Source organism: Geotrypetes seraphini, chromosome 4 (genome assembly GCF_902459505.1).
Source record: "Geotrypetes seraphini chromosome 4, aGeoSer1.1, whole genome shotgun sequence".
NCBI classification, from domain to species: Eukaryota; Metazoa; Chordata; class Amphibia; order Gymnophiona; family Dermophiidae; genus Geotrypetes; species Geotrypetes seraphini.
In genome coordinates, this window is record NC_047087.1 from 20,349,876 (window position 1) to 20,372,760 (window position 22,885).

A 22,885-nucleotide genomic window follows, 5' to 3' on the forward strand; every position below is an offset into this window, starting at 1 on the left:
TTCTTAGCTATTTCTGGGCAAGAATCCAAAGCTCTACCCGGTACTGTGCTTGGATTCCAACTGCCAAAATCTCCGTTAAAACCTACACTGGTCCATCTAAACCAGTGGTCTCAAAATCAAACCCTTTGCAGGGCCACATTTTGGATTTGTAGGTACTTGGAGGGCCGCAGAAAAAATAGTTAATGTCTTATGAAATAAATGACAATTTTGCATGAGGTAAAACTCTTTATAGTTTATAAATCTTTCCTTTTGCCTAAGTCTTAATAATAATATTGTCATTTATAGCTAGAGACATATTATCAAGAAACTTTTATTTTACTTTTGTGATTATGATAAACATACCGAGGGCCTCAAAATAGTATCTGGCGGGCCGCATGTGGCCCCCGGGCCGCGAATTTGAGACCACTGATCTAAACCCTCCCAGCCATTGAAGGCCTGCCCAGCCCATCCTCCACCAAACGGCCATATACAGACACAGACCGTGCAAGTCTGCCCAGTACTGGGCTTAGTTCAATTTTTAATATTATTTTCTGATTCTAAATCCTCTGTGTTCATCCCACGCTTCTTTGAACTCAGTCACAGTTTTACTCTCCACCACCTCTCTCGGGAGCGCATTTCAGGCATCCACCACCCTCTCCGTAAAGTAGAATTTCCTAACATTGCCCCTGAATCTACCACCCCTCAAACTCAAATTATGTCCTCTGGTTTTACCATTTTCCTTTCTCTGGAAAAGATTACCGTATGTTCTACGTTAATACCCTTCAAGTATTTGAACGTCTGAATCATATCTCCCCTGTCTCTCCTTTCCTCTAGGGTATACATATTCAGGGCTTCCAGTCTCTCCTCATACGTCTTCTGGCGCAAGCCTCCTATCATTTTCGTCGCCCTCCTCTAGACCGCTTCAAGTCTTTTTACGTCCAGGTTTTTTAGTGATTTATTTTGGTTGAGCAACATTATTGGTTCCGATTTTTGGGGAGTCAAACGTAGGCGCCATTTGCAAAATCCTGCCTAACGGCGTCTACTTTGAATTAGTCATCAGTAGGCATGTGCAAGGTAGGCACCAGTAGGTTAGTCCAGGAAAACCCTGGCCTAATATGCTGGTGCCCAACTCAAACGTCTACCGGTGTCTACCACGCCTACGGCTTCACTCCTAACCACGTCTACTTTCAGGTAGGCACAGGTATGTTCCACTGGCGCCTCAGTGCAGGCGTCGCTAGGCACCGCATGGATATCTGGATGAAACTTAAATGAATGTTTTCCAATTTTTTTAAAAAAAAATTAGGTTTTATTGGCATTTTCAATTTAAACGCCAATTAACGTATTTTAAAAAAATTAAGTTGTATGTGAAAATAATAATAAACAGTTTATATACCACAGGACCGTGAAGTTCTATGCGGTTTACAATGATTAAAAATGCTGATGTAAGCACCTAGGTGCCGTTTCTAGAATTCTCCCCCATTCTGTAATGGAACTTGGGTGCCTAGGTGTCTACATGAAGGCACCAGCTTATCTGCTATATTTGTTTCTTATACAACGGCCTACAAGTTTGAAGGTTATTGAAGCAGCGTAGTTACAGTAGGCTTTTATTTATTCAATTTTCTATACTGTTCTCCCAGAGGAGCTCAGAATGGTTTACATGAATTTATTCAGGTACTCAAAACATTTTTCCTTGTTTGTCCTGGGGCAATGGGGGGGATTAAGTGACTTACCCAGGGTCACAAGGAACCGTGTGGGTTTGAACCCACAACCTCAGGGTGCTCAGGTTGTAGCTTTAACCAGTGTGCCACTCTCTCCCCTACATGTACCTGAGACGATGGAGGTTTAAGGGACGTGCTCAAGATCACAAAGAGCTGTAGTGGGAAGCATTTCTATCAAGCAGGCGCGTTACAGGCATGAATTTTCATATACTAGCATATGTGCACGGCCTGTATGTGTACACTTTTATGCATAAATGCCAGCATGCTGCCTAAGCTCTAGTCAGTAGAAACCCACCTAGCTTATATAGTGTATATTCATAAGGGGGACATACACTGGGGTGGAACATGGGTAAGACATAGGCGGGCCTCCCACTTATAGGTGTAATTTACAAAATTCTTTAAATTATGCAGATACCTGCAGCATTTAGGTGCTTGCACTTTTAATAACATAGTTGATGACAGCAGATAAAGACCTGGACCGTCCATCCAGAGCATAAGGTATGATGTGATACTACATAGGCATATTTGATGATTTGTCCTTGCCATGTTCAGACCGGATTTATGGCTGTCATTAACTAGAGGAGCTCAACAAGTATACTCTGGGGGAAAGGACGGACAGGGGTGATATGATACAGATATTTAAATATCTGAAAGGTAATGGCGGAATAGAAATCACTAATGTAATGTAATTAATATAGAATAGAGGTCTGCACGGGAACGGGGATCACAGGAATCCTGTGGGTCCCGCGAGAATCCCCCCCTAACCCACGGGACTCCCATGGGGATCCCCCTCTGGCCCACGGGACTCCCACAGGGATGGAAGGCTTTGGAAGCAGGGTTCATCCATATAATATAATGACACGTCAGCTTTAGTACAAGAGGGGGTGTATAAGTTAATTACCTGAACAGAAAACAAAAAAGGTGTTCCACCAAAGAAATTCCACAAGGAAAACAGCAGCGCAAACACAAAAGAAACTGTGGAATTGATGATCCTGTCAGAAGTAATTGCTGCTTTATATGGGGACGGGCGGGGATGGAGGTAATTCCTTGCGGGGATGGGTGGGGATGGAGAGGATCCTGGCGGGGACGGAGAGGATCCTGGTGGGGACGGGTGGGGATTTCTGTCCCCGCGCAACTCTCTAATATAGAACCAAATCTTTTCTAAAGAGAAATTGATAAAACTAGAGGACATAAATTGAGGCTGAGGGAGACTTCAAAGAAGTGTTAGGAAATTCTGTTTCACGGAGTGTGGTGGATGCCTGGAATTCACTCCCTAGGGAGATGGTGGAGAGGAAAACGGTGACGGAATTTTAAAAAGTGTGGGATGGACACAGAGAATCTTTAATTAGAATACGAATGGGCAGACTTTCATGGTCTTAATCCCTCAAATGTGATGGTTTGGATAGGCTGGAGCAGGGGTGGGCAGCTCCGGTCCTCGAGGGCTGGAATCCAGTCGGGTTTTCAGGATTTCTCCAATGAATATGCATGAGATCTATTTGCACGCACTGCTTTCAATGCATAGTCACTGGGGAAATCCTGAAAACCCGACTGGATTCCGGCCCTCAAGGACCGGAGCTGCCCACCCCTGGGCTGGAGTGAGCTTCAACAACTCCAGTAGTTGGAACCTAAGCGCAGTACTAGGTAGACGTCTAAGGTCTATGGACCAGAAATAAAAAAGAAAAAAAAAATACATTTTAATCTTTTATAAACGGTGCCTAACTTTGAATGACATGCGGCAGTTGCCATTTTCCTAGGCGTCAGCCGATTTAGGTGCCATTTATACACGGTCATCTCACATTATTAGGACCACCGCCTACCACTGACATCAGGAACGCAGAGTTGCATGCAGACTTCATGGGTGTATAAGGTGGGATGTCATCAAGTTGCCAATATAGCAATTGTGATTCTCATGAGGAAAAAGCATGATTTATCCGACATTGAAAAAGGTATGCTCATTGGCTACTGGGCCAAGGCCAGCAGCATATCGAAAACGGCAGAGCTTGTGAACTTTTCACGGTCTACTGTGGTTAAAGTGTACCATGAGAGGATGAATGGAACCTTTTCGATGACCCGACATGGTAACTGTGGGGCAACAAGAGCCATCGATGTGAGAGGTGAACGTCGGCTATACAGGCTGGAGCAACTCACCGTCCAAACAAACCAGGGGGCTTCCAGATGTGTGTCCAAAATGACTCTGCTGTGAACTCTGTTGCGAATAGGGCTCTGGAGTAGATTGCTGGTGACTGCACCGATGCTCACGAGGGTTCAACACAAAAAATGGCTGCAATTTGCACAGGAGTTCCGACACTGAACTTGCACCGACTGGCAGAGGGTTTTCTGATGAGTCACATTTTGAGCTCCATCGCATGGATGGACGTTGGCGTGTCAGGTGTGAAACCGGCGAGAACAAACACCCAGCAACCTTGGCCCGGGAAACATTTTCATGGTATGGTCTATGTCCCTTGATACCTCTGGAAGGCACTCTCAGACAATATGAGGCTCATAATAAAAAAAAAACAACCATCTAAAAAGTGGCCTAAATGGCTACTTGGACGATCAAAAAGCCTGATCGTCCAAGTACCTGTAATCAAAGCTGGTTTTAGACATATCTAAAACCAGCTTAGGCCTTTTCCCTGCCTCTAAACGCACAGAGAGAAAAGAGGCGTTTTTAGAGGAGGGGAAAGGGCGGGCGGTGGGCCGACCTACACCTAGGCATGCAGCAGGTATAACCAAAACTTTAGGCAGGTTGCCTAGTCGGCACTTATACATTTTGACTTAGACCAAGTCAAAACAGGTATAAGTGCCGAAAAGGCGATCAGCTCAGCAGCCCCAGCAACCTGCCTACCCCATACAGCAATGATTGCGGCAGGAGAGATGGCTCTTCTCCCCTGCAGCGATCCACCCTTCCCCCCCCCCCAACGATCAGGGCAAGTGGGAGCCTAAGCCCTCCTGGCCCGCGGCACCCCGACTACGTTCAGGGCAAGAGGGAGCCCAAGCCCTCTTGCCCCAGCGGCACCCCGATTACGTTCGGGGCAGGAGGGAGCCCTCCTGCCCTGCGATCCCCCCCACCCCCGAGTCCGATGGGGCCAGGAGGGAGCCCAAGCCCTCATGGCCCTGCACTTTATAACCCCCCTTCCCCCCCATGATCTAGACAGGAGGGCGCCCAATCCCTCCTGCCCAGGTGGATCCCCTACCCCCCACCCCCATTAAATACGGGCAGGTGGGATCCCAGGCCCTCCTGCCCTCAAATCGATCCCCCAAATAAACGGCCCCACCCGAACCCCCGATCGCCCCCCCCACCAACCTGTTACCCTCCGGCCGACTCCCACGACCCCCCCCACCCCCAATGCCACCCCCCATACATTGAAAACGTTGGCCGGATGGACGGGTGCCAAGCCCGTCCGTCCGGCAAGCCAGCCGGATTGGCCCAGGCGGCTCAAACCCCGCCCACAGGTCACTCCCATTGCATCTGACCCATTGAGTCACTCCCATAGCATCTGGCTGCTGTCCGTGCTGCCAGAGATGGTTATTCTGGATATTAGCAGGTGGTCATCATAATGTGACTCGACCATGTAGAAACAGGTCCTTAGTACTCAAATTTTTCCAGTGCTGAATTGTTGGCGCCATTTATTGAATTCTCTCCTGGGAGCCTGATTGAAGGCTCCCGGGATAGAATTGCCCTCTAAGCGCTGATTTAAATTAAGGAAGGAAAAACTAATAACGTAAGAGGTTAAGCTCTTGGAGATGAATTTCCAGGCAGTACCTGTATGAAATGCACATTATTCAAGGTTAACTATCTTTAAAAAAGATCTTTTTAAGAAGGAAGCTGAAGTTAGGTCCTTCTGGAATTTCTTCGCTTCTTTTCAATTATAAGCCTCTGCACTTTTTCCACTTTTCATTACTGCACAAAACTACAAGAAAAAGCAGGCAGGAAAGCAGCATTAATGCATAATATATAATTCCCTCGTTGGTTTATTTTGAGAACTTGTGGTCTAAGAGACAAAGAAAGAGTTTGATTGACATTGCTATGCTACCTTCTGTTTGCAAGAACATAATCTGATAATTTTGCATATTTCTAAATCTATCCCTTGGGAACATACAGAAAAGCATATCTGTCAATATTTAGCAGCAATTAATCGTACAAACACAACTTCAGGAAACGCACTACATTCGTTTTTGTTCCCTTAAGCGTTTTAGCCCAGCACTGGGTGAAGACTTGAAAATTAACTTAGTGACACAGAAAATGTTTCCAAAGAAGGAAAATTTGAGTTGCTCGTTTGGTCCTGTCTACTTTACTCTAGCTTTGCTTATCCCTGCTTTGACCTTACCACAGTCCTCTACATTACAAGACATCATCCAGCTTTCAATTGTATAAGCCTGATGACCTAGACATGGCCACTTTTCATCCTGTTTAACTGGGCTCTGGAGTCAATCCATCTGGCTCCAGGTTAGGGAACACTATGGTGACAGATTTTGTCACTGCCTCCGTCCCCACACAGATAACTGCGAGAAACCATCCCGTGTCATTCTTTAGTGTCTATCTCAACCTCAGTCCTTCTACACCAGCATTCTTCAACGCAAGGCTTGAGGGTCAGTGGCTGGGCCTATTCATACTCTGATTCTTCCCTCTCTCCCCTTAAAGAATGACACGGGGATGGTTTCCTGTGGTTATCCGTGGGGACGGAGATGGTGACAAATTTTGTCACCGTTCCCCCTCCAAGAGATAATGGTTACTGCGGACGGGCACACTGGATGGGCAATTTGGCCTTTATCTGTATTACCAATGCCTACCTTTGATGGAGAATCACGCCTATTGGAACCTATGGTCATTTCTGGCCCAAACCACATCTACTTTGCCCTTAGGTGCCATTAGGCACCTCCATAGAAGCAATTCCGGTTCCCTATATACAGACACCTGCGGACGCCTACATTTTTGTAACAAGATTTTAATCGTTTTTAATCAGCACAGTCATCGCACCGATTAAACCAATTGCAACAAGCCAGGCGTCAGTAAGGCACCTACCACCGCTCAAATTACGGCACAGTCTGAAAGGCCAACCAATGATGATCTGGGAGCGAATCGACTCTGCTATTTACTTATTCTGTCTTTTCCTCTTTTTTATCCTATAAGAAATGGCATGCCGTTTCTTCCCCTCTTTATATTATCTTAATTTGTACATCTCACTGTTAAAACATTTTGAAGGGCGGTATATTAACCATAGTCTATAAGTTATGCGTGGAACTGCGAGTAACGACAATCCTCCAACAGACTTCACACATGTGAAGTCTTGTAAATATTAGTATACTAGCTGATGCCCCGGCGTTGCACGGGTATTTAATTATACCAATAACACTGTAAATGGATTCAAATAAAGATACTGTATAGTGGTGAATGAAATTATTTTTTTACAGCTTTATAAAAAGTACAATATTCAAATTATAATGTGAAATATTTGACAAAATGAATACAATACAACTAACACAAAACTTGATTATAAACAACATTTTTAGTTTCACCTCCAGGAGCAAGAACATATAAATTCTTGGGTGAAGAGACCCCCAGAACATATCACCCCAGGTAGTGAGGGATCTGCATACCAAGTTTCGTTCAAATCGGTCAAGCCGTTTTTGAATTACTGAGAGAATGGCAGCTTTTTACATTTGTTCCATTGACATGAATGGGTGAAATCTGATGTTGTGTTTGTAGCTCCGCCCACGTGTGCAGGTGGGCCGCGAGACCCCCAGAACATATCACCCCAGGTAGTTGGAATTACTGTGAGAATGGCAGCTGTTTACATTTTTCCCATTGACATGAATGGGTGAAATCTGATGTTCTGTTTGTAGCTCCGCCCACATGTGCAGGTGGGCCGCGAGACCCCCAGAACATATCACCCCAGGTAGTTGGAATTACTGTGAGAATGGCAGCTTTTTACATTTTTTCCATTGACATGAATGGGGGAAATCTGATTTTCTGTTTGTAGCTCCGCCCATGTGTGCAGGTGGGCCGCGAGACCCCCAGAACATATCACCCCAGGTAGTGAGGGATCTGCATACCAAGTTTCGTTCAAATGGGTCAAGCCGTTTTTGAATTACTGTGAGAATGGCAGCTTTTTACATTTTTTCCATTGACATGAATGGGTGAAATATGATGTTATGTTTGTAGCTCCGCCCACGTGTGCTGGTGGGCCGCGAGACCCCCAGAACATATCACCCCAGGTAGTTGGAATTACTGTGAGAATGGCAGCTTTTTACATTTTTTCCATTGACATGAATGGGGGAAATCTGATTTTCTGTTTGTAGCTCCGCCCACGTGTGAAGGTGGGCCGCGAGACCCCCAGAACATATCACCCCAGGTAGTGACGGATCTGCATACCAAGTTTTGTTCAAATCGGTCAAGCCGTTTTTGAATTACTGTGAGAATGGCAGCTTTTTACATTTTTTCCATTGACATGAATGGGTGAAATCTGATGTTCTGTTTGTAGCTCCGCCCACGTGTGCAGGTGGGCCGCAAGACCCCCCAGAACATATCACCCCAGGTAGTGAGGGATCTGCATACCAAGTTTTGTTCAAATCGGTCAAGCCATTTTTGAATTACTGTGAGAATGGCAGCTTTTTACATTTTTTCCATTGACATGAATGGGTGAAATGTGATTTTCTGTTTGTAGCTCCGCCCACGTGTGCAGGTGGGCCGCGAGACCCCCAGAACATATCACCCCAGGTAGTGAGGGATCTGCATACCAAGTTTCGTTCAAATCGGTCAAGCCGTTTTTGAATTACTGTGAGAATGGCAGCTTTTTACATTTTTTCCATTGACATGAATGGGTAAAATGTGATTTTCTGTTTGTAGCTCCGCCCACGTGTGCAGGTGGGCCGCGAGACCCCCAGAACATATCATCCCAGGTAGTGAGGGATCTGCATACCAAGTTTCGTTCAAATCGGTCAAGCCGTTTTTGCGTGATCGCGGCACATACACACACACACACATACATACATACATACATACATACATACACACATACATACCTCCGATTTTATATATATAGATTATTTACAGAATTACCCGCATAAAGGCAGGCATTTTGCAAAAAAGGGAAATTTACCTGGGTCAATGTGTTTGAGACTTGTCTGCCATATCTATGTACCGTATCTAAGTGCTAGTTTTTCAACAGTTTGACAAAAACCACACAGGCTGTATAAAGGAAAGCCCAGTCTAATTATTCACAGTAGTAAAGGAATTAATTATTCCATGCACGTAATTAAAAAAAGAAAGAAAGAAAGAAGCTTTTGATGAGGCAGGCAAAACAAAGTAAGTCAATTGCTTAGAATTCACAGTCAAAATGAATCTTAAGATGTATGTTTCCCTGTAATCATTGTAAATATGAATATTTCAGTGGAACATGCATATCAAATGCGAACAGTATTTGTTGAAGAGATTAATATATTTTCATCATAAAAGGAAGTGCATTGTTGGTTCAACATTTGCATTTAGATAAAGGAAGTAATAACTGTATTGACCGCATAAGGATACAGTTTACATAAAATGAAAAAAGGGGGGGGGGACAGGAAAGTTCAAGCCCATTTTAGTCTGGGCACTTTGCACGTTGATCCACTGGCTGTTGAATAACCAACTATCTACAGATACCTGCATGCTTCTATGGCAGAAGGAAGGGTCTGTTTAGGATTCCTTTCAACTGGGACTGTCCTATAAGGTAGTAAACCGCTTAGATCCTTCGTTGGTACAGGAGGTATATCGAATAAATATAAGTGAATAATAATAAGAAGTGATAGCTGATAGTAGCATAGAAAATGAAGACCAAAAAGGCCCACCTACAAGTAGTTGGCAAAGTGAAGACTCATCCATTTTGGAAAGATGTGTGAAAGATGGGTAGCCTAGAGTTCGTCACACAGATTAATTAGCTAATTAGATGCTAAGAATACATTTTTGGCATTAACAAACCCTTAATTGGTGGTAATTAGGAGCTATCAGTAGATCAGCCCTATGCCATTTACTGACATATACCCTTAAATTTCATAGCGTGTGACTAAAAAAGGGGGTGTTCCCAGAAATTAGGCACTATGTTTTAGAATCCCTGCATTTGCATAATTAATTGCCATCAGTCGGCTGCAGGCATTTATGCCAACTTTTGGCAGGCATAAGCGCTCACACTGGATGATAGGCACAAGGAGCATGCCAAGGTAGAATTCAGTAAAGATCATTCCCCTGAGCAGTGGCATACCAAGGGGGGTGGGGGCATCCACCCCGGGTGCATGCCCTAAGGGGGTGCACAGCTGGCCCACCTGGTCCGGAACCTCACACCCTACTCTGCCGCTAAACCAGCAGCAATGGCAGTAAACTTTAAATTCAGGCATCGCGGGACCTTCCTGCACCTCCCCGTAGCTGCTGGTCCACCCCCTCTAACATCACTTCCTTGTTCTGGAGCAGAGCCGGCAGCCACGGGGAGGTATAGCAAGGTCCCTGGCAGGTGAGGGGGCAAGATACTGGATGGCATTGTGGTGGAGGGCAATGTTCCCTCTAAGCTGTGCAGGTGCACGGTCGCACACTTCTCTTCAGAGCCCAGTTCTTGGCTGCCGCGCCCCAGCAATAGCACTTCCTACCTCTATCCTGCCACCAGGATGTATCTTGGAGCAGGCTGAGTGGCTGTTGCCTGGAGTCCGGGGTTCCATCCAGCCCCCCCATGGAATACATCTCTGCAGCTCTTTCATCCTTCGGGCAGCTGGCAGTGTGAGTGAACAAACGCTGCTTTTGGTGGCCCGGAAGCTTTCTCTCTGCTACTGCCTTCCTGTCACCTATTCCCTCATAGGTGGGAACCAGTTCCCTCCTTCCTGTCACCTGTTGTCTCATAGGTAGGAAGCTTATGGGCCACCGAAGGTAGCATGTTCACTCACGTTGTCGGCTGTCTGAAGGATGAAAGAGTGGTTGCCTTACCAGATCCCATGAAGGGGAGGAACGCAGGGGGGGGGGGGAAGAGAGGAGGGAGTGGCATTACATAAATGCTGGACTGAATGGATGGAGAGAGAAAAGAGAAAGATGCTAGATCTCTGGGGAAGAGAAGGGGAGAAGAGAAATGCCAGACTATGGTAAGCAATAGGAGGAGGAGGAGGAAAGAGAAAGAGAGAAGAGGAGATACAAGACCACAATAAGGGAGAAAAGGAAGGAGAAAGAAAGACTACTGGAGAGAGAGGGAAAAAGAGTGAGAGAGATGGCAGACCATGGAAGGGAAGGAGGAGAAAGAGAGATTCCAGACTAGGGTAGGGAGGAAGATGGAAGGGAAGGAGAGGAATACCAGATCACAAGAAATGGGAAGGGAAGGAGTGAGATGGACTACTGGAGGGGGAGGGAAGGAGAGAGAAAGATGCCAAACCAGAGGAGGGGAAGAGAGATTGAGGCCAGATGGGGGGAAGGAGAGGAGAAAGATGTCAGACCACTAGAGAGGGGAGATAGAGGGAGGAGATGCTGCACAGGGATGGGGGAAGGGAAGAGAGATGGAAAAAAAATGTTGTTTACGAAAAGATGGGAATAGGGGATAAGAAAGAGAGGGAATATGGTACACATGGATGGAGAGGAGGGAAAGGGCAGAGAGAGGGAGGAGATGGTGCACATGGATAGATGGGAAGGGAAGATATGGAATAGTAGATAGAATTGAGAAGGAAGAAGAAAAATTGAAGCAAGCTAAATAGTGAAAGTTAATGCCAAAGATGGATTTAGGGCAGAAAGTGAAGAAGAGAGAAACAGGAAATCAATAAGAAGGCCCTGGAAATGGAGTTGAGGGCACAGACGGAAGGAAGGGCAACCCGAGACTGGGAAAACATGTGTAGAAAAAGAAAATCACCAGACAACAAAGGTAGGAAAAATGATTTTATTTTCAACTTAATGATTGAAATGTGTTGGTTCTGAGAATTTACATCTGCTGCCTATGCATTTCTTTATTTAACAAATTTCTCAACCGCCTAAGCGGCTTACAAATAGCAACATTCATTTAAAAAAAAAAAAAGTAAAAACAAACAAAAACCCGAATTTATCCAGTCAATTTACATTTCAAATCCCTGAAAAAGAACAATTTATCCACAGTAGTCTGGTATATTGCAACCCAGACCCCGAGAAAACAAGAATCATCGATCATTACAATGCTTCTATAAAGAGTGTAAAGCATTTTCTTAGCCTTCTGAATTTCATTCAGAGCCCTTTGTGGTCCAGTTAACTAGTTCCACAGAGTGACTCCTATGATGGAGAAAGCAGAAGCTCTCGTCATCTCATAGTGTATCTTTGAGAAATCCATCACCGCCACAACTTGCGACAGATACCAGGGAATCCCACGATAGATAACTTTGAACACAAGTACAAGCGCTTTAAAAATAATCCGTGAGCGCACAGGTAGCCAGTGGAGTTTCCTCAACCAAGGTATAATGTGTTCAGACTTTCTAACACCACAAATTAGCCTTCCAGCAGCATTTTGTATCATTTGCAGGGATTCACACTGTATTGTTGCAATCCCTAAATAAAGGACATTACAAAAGTCCACTTTTGATAAGACTATCGTCTGTATCACTATACGGAAGTCATACGTCGACATCATTGATTTTAAACGTCTTAATTATCGCAACTGGAAAAAAGTAGCCTTAACTACAGATAAAATTTGATCTTTCATGCTGAGGGTAGAGTCCAACCAGACTCCTAAGATTTTTTAATTTTCGCTGTATCGGTAGAATCTTGTCGCAAACCTTAATCTCTTTGGGCCATTGTGGATCATCTTTTCTCCCAACCAACATCAAGCCCAGTAGCCCATCCACTTGGTGGTCAATCCAGGTCATTAGTACCTGGCCAAAACCCAAAGAGTAGCAACATTCCATGTTACCGATCCAGGGCAAGCAGTGGCTTCCCCCATGTCTTTCTCAATAACAGACTATGGACCTTTCCTCCAGGAAATTGTCCAAACCTTTCTTAAAACCAGCTACGCTCTTACCACAACCTCTGGATGAATAAACTATTAAGTTTGCCAGCCAGCTTTGCTCACCCTTTTTTTTTTTCCCTGTAGGAAAGGAGAGATTCCACCTGCTAAAACCCTTCTTCCTCAGGTAGAGGTGCAAGACACCAGCCATTCAGGAGCCAAGGGAGCCCATCCGAGGAACAATCCTGCCTGGTCAGACCTATACCCAGGGTGCGGCAGTTGTTCACTTCAAATGCAAATAGTGACGCTTCCTTGACAAAAAAATAAAAAATATATATATTCTTAAATAATAAAATGCTAGCCGCGCATGCGCACTTCCTCCCCGTGTTCCCTGATCCCTTTTCTGTCGGGATGTGGCAAGACAAGTGCGCATGCGCGCCCTTCTCTGCTCTCCACCTCACAATACGGCCCTACCGGCCAAAGCCGCGGCAAGGCAGTGAGGAGCGGCGGCTGATGGGAGGAGGCTGTGGTGGCTTGAGGCGAAACGCGGTGCAGAGCGGCGGCTGCCGGCCGCTAGCACCCCCTGCCCTCTCCGTTGCGGCTCAAGAAAGACATGGCAGTGCGAGGCCTGGACGTCACCGCCTCGCGCTGCGACGCCTGCGCGCTGCACACAAAAAAAAACGCTGCGTTTTGCCTGGGCAGATATGTTGGGGTAGCGGCTGTGGAAGAGGGAATGGGAGCAGACACCAGCTCCCCGCGACCCGGCAGAGGCCCCACACACTCCCCCAACTCTGCTGACCCTTGCCCCTGCCTGTCCCACAGGGCACCCCTAGCAATCCTGGCCCACAATAGTCGGCCCAGACCCAAGGAATAGGAGACACTGGAACACCAACAATGTAACAGGTGGAAATAGGAAAGGTAAAAGGGGAAATGGGAATATTGGTAGGTAAAAAGAAGGGAGAAGGGCTACTGATGGACAAGGGGAGCAGGGAAGGGGTACTGCTGGGCAGAGGGGAGGTAAAAGGAAGGGAGAAGAGCTACTGATGGACAAGGGGAGCAGGGAAGGGGTACTGCTGGGCAGAGGGGAGGTAAAAGGAAGGGAGAAGGGCTACTGATGGACAAGGGGAGCAGGGAAGGGGTACTGCTGGACAGAGGGGAGGTAAAAGGAAGGGAGAAGGGCTACTGATGGACAAGGGGTGCAGGGAAGGGGTACTGCTGGGCAGAGGGGAGGTAAAAGGAAGGGAGAAGGGCTACTGATGGACAAGGGGAGCAGGGAAGGGGTACTGCTGGGCAGAGGGGAGGTAAAAGGAAGGGAGAAGGGCTACTGCTGGACAGGGGGGAGAGACAGAAAGAAAGGGGGGCAGGGAGAAAGAAAGAAAGACATACATACAGAAAGAGAGAAATAAATGCCTAAGTCTACACATCTATTCTAGCACCCGTTAATGTAACGGGCTAAAAAACTAGTATATATATATATTTGAGCCCCCTAAACTATAAACAGTGATTTCAGTTTAAGATCATTAGGTTTTCAGATTTTTGAATGCAGAGCTGCCATTGCTTGTCACCTGAGTATATATTGTAATGTACATACATTCCACACTTCTAAACAAAATTCAGACGTGTTTTTTGTGCCTCTTGGAAGCGATTCGTGTGACAGATTTGGGGCTGCCATAGTAAAAGAGCTAAAAAGTCACGTAAAAATAAGGGGGGACGCAGACAGCTGGTGTTAGGCGACATGTGAGACTAAATTCTGCAAATGTAGCCCAAAGAGAGGCACCATCATGATACTTCTAAACATAATTCAGACGGAGAACAATCTTTGTATGTTTCTATCATTACAAACTGAAATACGACCACGATTTCTTGCCCTTTTTCCAGTTAATGCGGCAGAATGCTGATAACAATTACAATCTGATTAGTTTTCTTCTTCCTGCGTTTTTCAAAATGGTTTCATATAAACAAACCCAGACTAGCACTTTTATCTGATTGTAAGCATATGTAAATTGCTCCGCTCTGGAAGGACTAGTGACCTCCAGAAACAACCTTCAGCTAGGAGAAATATCTGCCGATGCCTATCTGTCCCTTTCTACCACTAATGCACTCATTTGCAAGGCATATTGAATCTGATATTTACAACAGAGAAACTAAAATCTGAATAATTTCTGTAACAGATTAAAATCTACATTGACAGAAATTTCACTGTTGCATTTCAGTTAGTTATACTTAAATGTGATATAAGGACACACAGAGCTTGAAACTAAGAAGCATTCTTTGATTTGTTATAATTCTGGACCACCATCTTTCTTTTTTTTAACTTCTTTATTCATTTTTAAAACTACAATTGTGCACAATAGATGATGAATTTACATAAAATATTAACAGTACAGCACAATAAACTTATTAGAAATAACGACATGAATTATTTTCCCCCACCCATTTATCCAATTGAACAAATCATAAAAATACCTGTAAACAACCTATCCATACCTCCTAAACAGTGCCAAAACATACCCCTTTCCCCCTCCCCAGATGTATATATTTTCCTCATTTATATAAATAAATAAATCCTTACAATATTTAGTTAATGGTTCCCAAACTTCCATAAATTTTTTAGAATATCCCTTCTGAATGGCCATAAACTTTTCCATTTTAAAGACATAACATAGGGATTCCCACCAGAATGAATAATTTAATCTGTCCCAGTTTTTCCAATTCTTTAAGATAAGCTGCATGGCAACCCCCGTCATTATAAAGAAAAAGTTTGGTGTTATTTTTTACCAAAATTTGACTTTTTGCCCTCATAGATGTTCCAAATAAAATGGTAAACAAATAAATGGACCGCCATTTTTCCTATGCAATTATAGGGGATCATTTTGTAACTGTACTCCTCGAGGGTATGCAGTAGAAGCCTATGAACCAAGATCGAGTTTCAAGTTTATTAAAATTTTAAGCGGTGTATATAGATAAATAATATAAAATCTGGGTTTTACATTTAAATTCCAAAGACAAACTTGCATTGTCCAAAAAGTAGGTTAGGGACGAGAAATACAATGTTGGCTAGGAGAGCGAGACAATGAGAGGGAATTCTGCCTAGGTTCTGTGTTATGAGAATACTAGCACAACCCGTTATCAACACACCTAACATTTTGCAGCCTGTTCTCAAACCAGGCCTAAGTGTGAGCATCTAAATTCAAGAGCCTGCATAACCTATAGTGCACAAGAGAGAACCCCATCTAAATTCTGCCCACACAATATTGGCCAAGACCTACAATGAATGTAAGCCATTCTCTCTGCTCCTTCAAATCCCTCTCCATCACCCCAGATGTTTGGACCAAACAACCTCCCATCCCTGTAGACCCCCCCCCCCAGGCTTACCTTTTAAATGCCTGGTGGTCAAGTAGGGTCTTATTGATAGGGTCTTATCGCCAATCATAGCAGCTATTGCAAAATGGCTATACAATCTGTAGTGGCAACCTCGCAGTACCACCACCAAGGGGGTCTACAAGGGCATGAGATGGAGGGGATTAGTATGCCCTTATATATGAGGGTAAATCAAAAAGTAAAGGCAAAATACATTTAACGACTTTAATAGAAGTAATTGTGAGCAATTGAACATATCGCGCTTGGGATGGACTATCCCCCCACGCTCCCCCTCCCCCTCCCCCACCCTTACTACGAAACTGAATGCAGAGTCAGTCTCTAGTGATATTCAGCTGCACTGCCTAGTTAAGTATTGCTGAATATCACCACTTAGGCAGTCGGACGGGATTTAACGGGGTCAGAGCCTCCGCTGCCTGGTTAAATTGCATTGAATATTAGGCGAGCAGAATTAGAAAAATGACTGAAGTATCAAGAGTTAACAATAGAAGTGGCAAGCCAACATTATGCCAAGACTGGACACATTTCTACATAATTTTGATATTTACTATTACTTATTATTATTTCTATAGCGCTATTAGACATACGCAGCACTTGTACATCAAAACACAAAAGAAACAGTCCCTGCTCAAAAGAGCTTACAATCCAGTCAAGACAGACAAACTGGACAAGAAGGTGCATCACTAATTGGACCTTATTTCACTTTTATTTTATTCTCATTTCTCTATTTTTAAATCTCTAATTTATTTTTATTTTTTACAGTCATTTTTGTTTTCACCCATAATGAACACTTGTTAGGATGTATATCTTGTACCGATCTCTATCTCTTCCTTTCCTATTCAAATATGTTCTATGGAGTTCCTTTCTGTATTCAACTGTAAACCGCTTAGGTCAGTAAAATGCGGGAGCGGTATATCAACTTCTTAATAAACATCACTACACAGTGATCAAATGGGGGAACCCTATACTTCTGCATTATGATGCCATCAAGAATTCTGGGTATGTCCCAGATGCATTGTGATGTCACTGAGCATTCAGACAGCTTCTACTGCTACTAATCATTTCTATAGCGGTACTAGACATACACAGGGCTGTACATCAAAATCCAGAAGAGACAGTCCCTGCTCAAAAGAGCTTACAATCCAGACAGACAAACTGAACAAGGTTTTGATTATCCGCAATTTTTTTATTTTTTTTTTTTGGGGGGGTAAATTAAGCATAGTTTAGGGCCTTCCCACCTCCCTACAGGACTTAAAATGTCTAGTAGCGCTATATATTACTCCTTACCTGGTGGTCTATAGATCTTTCAAGGCAGAAGCGATCTTCCTATGCTCCTGCCCTGTAGTCTCGAGAGACTACAGGAACTCACGGCAGCCATTTCCTATTGTCGATCTGCACGAGGAAGGAGCGTAGGAAGATCGCTCCTGCCCCGAAAACCCGCTAGACCACCAGGTAAGGCCGGGATGCCGGGGGGAAGGCTGGAGGGAGGTGGGGGTGGGTCAGAGCCGGACGAGAAGTTATTCGCGGTTTGTCACACTTCAAGGTCCGGCTCTGCCCTTATCCCCTGCGAATACCAAGGGAGAAGTGTACTACTTCTAATAATAACCATAGGAGGAGGAAGCACTGTCCACAGATCATACAGACTGAAGAAAGGACACAGGATCACCGGCCATCACGGGCAGAAAACTATAACTTGCTTAGTGGATGTAATAGAAAATGAAAAAATCAAGATTTTATGGGACTTTCCAATTGAAACAGCCTGGCATAGCTCACCCTATATCACAATTATCACAAATAATGCAGTAATTTTCATCGACACTGTAATACCAGAAGGCACAAGAATTAAGGACAAAGAAATGTTATGTTAGCCCATTTGCTAAGGAAGTCTTAGGTGGTATTACACCGATGTCGGATAAAATACAGCCCTAAGACTCATCTACTCACTGAAAAAATATGACCATATCACAGCAGCATACCACGACTCACACTTATGCCAATACAATATGTCTCCCAATACAAGCAAGAGTATACTTCAAATTCTACTGCCTACTATTCAAAGCTATTAATGGAGAAAGCCCAACCCACTGGAACAACCGACTAACCCAATCCACCTCAACCAGGTACAGGAGAACCCACTCACTGCTCACACACCCATCAACCAAAAATGTTAAACGAGGAAAATTATATGACAACCTAATGGCCACCAAAGCAGCTAAACTAGACAGACAAATCATCAAATCTGTTGTCTTCAACCACAATCTACAAAACCTTCAAAAAAGAAACCAAAACCCTACTCTTCCAAAAATACACAAAGCCTATCTAACACGAACAGTCCCTTCTCAAACTCCACCTACCACACACTCCACCCATATCTAATCTAAAATGTTTCTAATTACCCAACATGTATCTCCTTAACCCTTTCAGGACCATAAGGATCGTAGGCCAATTTTTGTGGTTTTGACAACATTTTTATGGTAAAAAGGGCTTGCAGATGCCAAAAAATTGATTTTTTTTTGTGAAATATCATTATTTTTATTTAAAAAAATCACACTTCTGGCTTATGGACAGTGTGGCAAGTGAATCTTCTCGTCAATCTGGCAACGACGCTAATGAATGAATGTCGGAACCAGTTTGTTTACATAAAGGCAGTATCCTATGGAATCCGTACATATCAAATTTAGAACTGTAGACTATCCCAATCAAAATTTATAGGATTTTAAAGTTATGGGACAAATATGTCCCTTGGTCCTGAAAGGGTTAACTTCTCGACAATTCTTATGTAATGTTATAATTCTTGTAATCCGACAACTCTTGTGCAATCCGCCTTGAACCGCAAGGTAATGGCAGAACAGAAATCACTAATGTAATGTAATGTAATATTTCTACAAAGTCTTGGAATTTCAGATACGACAACAGTGGACTTACAAAGAACAGCTTTGCTGGGTTCAAGCTATGGGCTCCTTTCACAAAGGCGCGGTAGCAGTTTTAGCGTGCGCTTAGCGCATACTAAAATGCCGCACACGCTAGCCGCTACCGCCTCCTTTAAAGCAGGCGGTAATTTTTCAGCTAGCGTGCGCCATAGCACGTGCTAATCTGGTGAGTGCGCTAAAAACGCTAGTGCACCTTTGCATAAAGGAATCCTATAATTTGCAAAGCTGGCTAGATAATTCCTAAGCTCCTGGATGAAGCTTGAATTCTGTGATGGTGCCGGACAAATCTTTGTTGTTGTTATCCATATGTATCATCGCCATGATCACTATAACAAGGTTGATATTTAACTCCACAGTTGGATCTTAGGTGTCGCTATCCAGAGAGAGAGCAGCACTGAATTACTAGGTAGGCTGTAAAGACATTCATCGATTATCTATGGACCGTGACGGTGAGCGTGAATAACCATGCAACAGTTGTCACTATACAGCTATTGCTTTCTGAATATTGGGTCCAACGATAATAATGTAATAATATTACAGAATGGCTGCCATGACCTTGTAGCGTGGCCGTCCCTTGGGGTACAGCAGGGACCGGCCCACAGCCACAATATAGGTCTGGCGTGCTTTCCCAAATAGGAGGAAGTCCCTGTATTGGTGGACTTACCACAAGCAATAAAAGTCAGAATAGCAATAAGGTGCACACAGGTAAGCTTTCATTAAGTTAATTTATTTTCCAAACCAGGAAAGTTCAGAAAATCAAGTAGGTCATATCTTTATCCCCCCCCCCCCCAAACCCAAAAGAAATATAAGGCTTCCCTGCCCCGGCTGAGCAGGCCAATCATAGAGTCCTTACCTCAAAGTCCTGGTAAGTTCAAACTGCTTCCCCCTCTCCAAAAAACAAACAAACAACAATCCCAAACAGAAAAGAAACTAAGAGACTCTCTGTCCAGTTCCCAAAGTCCATAATCCAACCACCACAAAAATTAACAGGTTGGCTTCCAGTTACTTCAAAGCCCCTCTCCTCTGACTAGGTTAGGAGAGAGAGTTTGGTGAGTCTGTCAAAATTAGCATTTTGAAATGCACTTCCAAAATGCACCCCACAAGACCCACTCCACAGATGTCGAGCAAACTTAAGCCCCCAATCTCTAGAGGTCTTGCATACAGTCCAGGCTTTTATTTTCCAGAGGAAACACAATCTTTTCCCTATCCTCTGCAGTGCTGGAACCTGCTCGGCTTCAGCAGAGACCTTAAACCAAATTCCTGCCTACAGTGGCAGCCATCTTGGACGAGGAGAAAAAAACCTTCCAGCCAGGCAACAAAGAACTAAATCCCAAAATGTCCAGTACTTGGGAAATTTTGAAAATAAAACTTCCCCCTTTACAGAGCCTACCACCAGCTCTAATTAAATTAACTCAGTCCATAGCAAAAAAAAACCCTTTTTTTTTTTTCAAAACCAAAAGCAAACTTAACTTACTTCCATGGCTTCCACCATAAGTTGTTCAGGCATGATTCCCACCTCCATGGCCTCAGACCCATTCTGCCCTGCCAGCTCACTGTCCTCCTCAGGACATACCATAACGATGTCTTCTGGCTTGCAGCAGCTCCTCCTGCATGGGAGCTTCCCCGTGCTGCTCCTTTGACTGAGTCTCCCAGGCATCTAAATCTTGCAGAGCTGCAGAGCCACGCCCAGCCCTACTTGGGAGATGGTCTCTCCTCAGCTCTGCCTGCCTCTCAGCCTGTTCAGCCAGCAACTTCAAAATGGATGCTCTTAAAGGGACAGAGTCTTGTTTTCCCTGGCTGTTCTTGTAAAGTAGCGCAGGGAGTGTTTGCCTAGTGTTCGGTTTGGGCTCAGCGGGGTCACTGTACTCTGGGTTCTGTCCAGCAGAGACACATTGATCTGCCCTTCCCAGATTAATAGGGTTGTTTCTGCGTCCTTTAACTGGCACAAGGCTGGTACGGGGAGTCGAACTTGTGACAACCTCTAGTGTAAGTCTCTCGTTACTACCAAGCCAAGGAGTCATTTAAAGGATAACAAAAACAAAAAACTATTAAAAATGGTCCCTTCGGTCTTTGCAATGCAAAACTCTACGGACAACTTGTCAGAAATTCATTGTGTATCTGCATGATAACCTGCTCAACATAGGCAGTGGCGTAGTGAGGGTGAATGGTGCTCCGGGTGGTGGCGCCCCTCCCCCACCCTCTTCTCCGCAGCCCCCTCCATGCTCTTTCCCGACCCACCTGCCACTTGTGTGCCCCCTTCCCTTCCCCCCACTTCTTTAATTTTCCTGGCGTGCGACCTGGAAGTGATGTCAGAGACAGCCGACACCGCCGCAGGCAGCAAGTTCGCGATGCTGCTCGCGTCAGGAAAATTAAGGAAGGGGCGCACGCGTGGGGGTGCAGAAAGGAGGATGGGTGCAGGGCAGGATTAATTCATCGAGGGACCCTAGGCACACAAGTACACTAGGCCCCCTGCCCCGCCCCACCCCATCATGCGCCCAGTGGAAACAGGAAGCTGCGTCAGAGGGAAGCTTTGGGCAAGCAGCACCGCTTGCACAATTACATTTCCCATTGCCTTTCTTACCCGCGTTGCTTGCTTGTCTTACTTTCCATCGATGGGGGTGGCCGCATTGCCAATCGGGGTGGGGCCCGCATTGCCGATCGGGGGAGGGCTGCGTTGACAATTGATGCTGGAGGGGCCCATCGCCATTTGGAAAAAACAATGTTGATACCCCCCTGACCATTTTGGGCCCTAGGCACATGCCTACTTGGCCTATTGGTTAATCCAGCCTTTAAAGTAGCTACTAAGGTAAAGATTCTCGGGGTCATATTAGACCAAAAGCTCAACTACCACGATCAAATTAGCTCACTGGTAAGAACTTGTTTCTACAGGTTAAGATTAATTAGATCACTGTCTGCATTTCTCGATAAATCATCACTAAACATCTTAACAGATTCCCTAGTCATTTCTAAAATTGACTATTGCAACGCCCTATACAAAGGGACTACCTTAAAGCAATACGTAGACTACAAATTCTCCAAAACACTGCAATAAAAATTATCATGAAAAGAAAAACAATTTGATCATGTAACCCCACTGTTTAAAGAAAATCATTGGTTACCGGTAAACCATAGAATTACTTACAAAATAACCTTACTCACACATAAAATATTAGTAAATAAAGCCCCAGCATTTTTAGAAAAGATTTCTAATTCCATACACCCCTGTAAAATCTCTAAGATCAGAAGAAAAATCTCTATTAGTAACTCCCTCATTCAGAATCATCTATTCAAGGAGGGATATGATCTTTTCTGTTACAGCTCCTCAAATTTGAAACTTGCGTCCTTACAACATAAGAGAAGAAAAATTACTTAACAAGTTGAAAGACCTACTAAAAAGTTGGCTGTTTAAGGACACCTTTAACTGACCCAATTAAAATCACATGACCTCACTCTGGAATATATCTGGACAAGGAACACTGTTAAGTAGAAATTAAGTGGGTAACGCTCCCTAACCTTTTGTCTCTTTACCCATCCTTTTTCATTTATTGTGGAATTGTATTTACTTCAATTTTTTTAACCCCTCCCCCCTCAACTACATTTTTATGTTATAATTATTTCTAGTGTCCTGTTTGAGTTTTTATTTTTTTAAACTAGTCGTTAAGCCTGTTACATTAACAGGTGCTAGAATATATGTGTGTCTGTCTGTCTGTGTTTCTTTATCTCTCTCTCCTTGGCCGCTGTCTGTGTCCTTCTGTCTCCCCCCCCCGAGCAAAGCTGTCTGCCCCCAGCACACCCCTCCCCTAAGCATCCCCCTTTCCCTATCTTTCCATGGCCCCTTCTGTCTCCCCTCAGCACACCCCTCCCCCAAAGCAGCCCCCTTTCCCTCTCCCTGTCTCTCCATGGTCCCTTCTGTGTTCCCCCCCAAAGTAAAACTGTCTGTCCCCAGCACACCTCCCCCCAAACCAGCCCCCTT

The 22,885-nt window shown here is 44.5% G+C and overlaps 1 protein-coding gene across 2 annotated transcripts in view; it reads right to left on the minus strand.

The window, feature by feature from the left end:
• Positions 1 to 22,885, minus strand: part of CDH13 (cadherin 13) — a 1,218,549-nt gene that overhangs the window by 375,645 nt on the left and 820,019 nt on the right. The window lies entirely within an intron of this gene.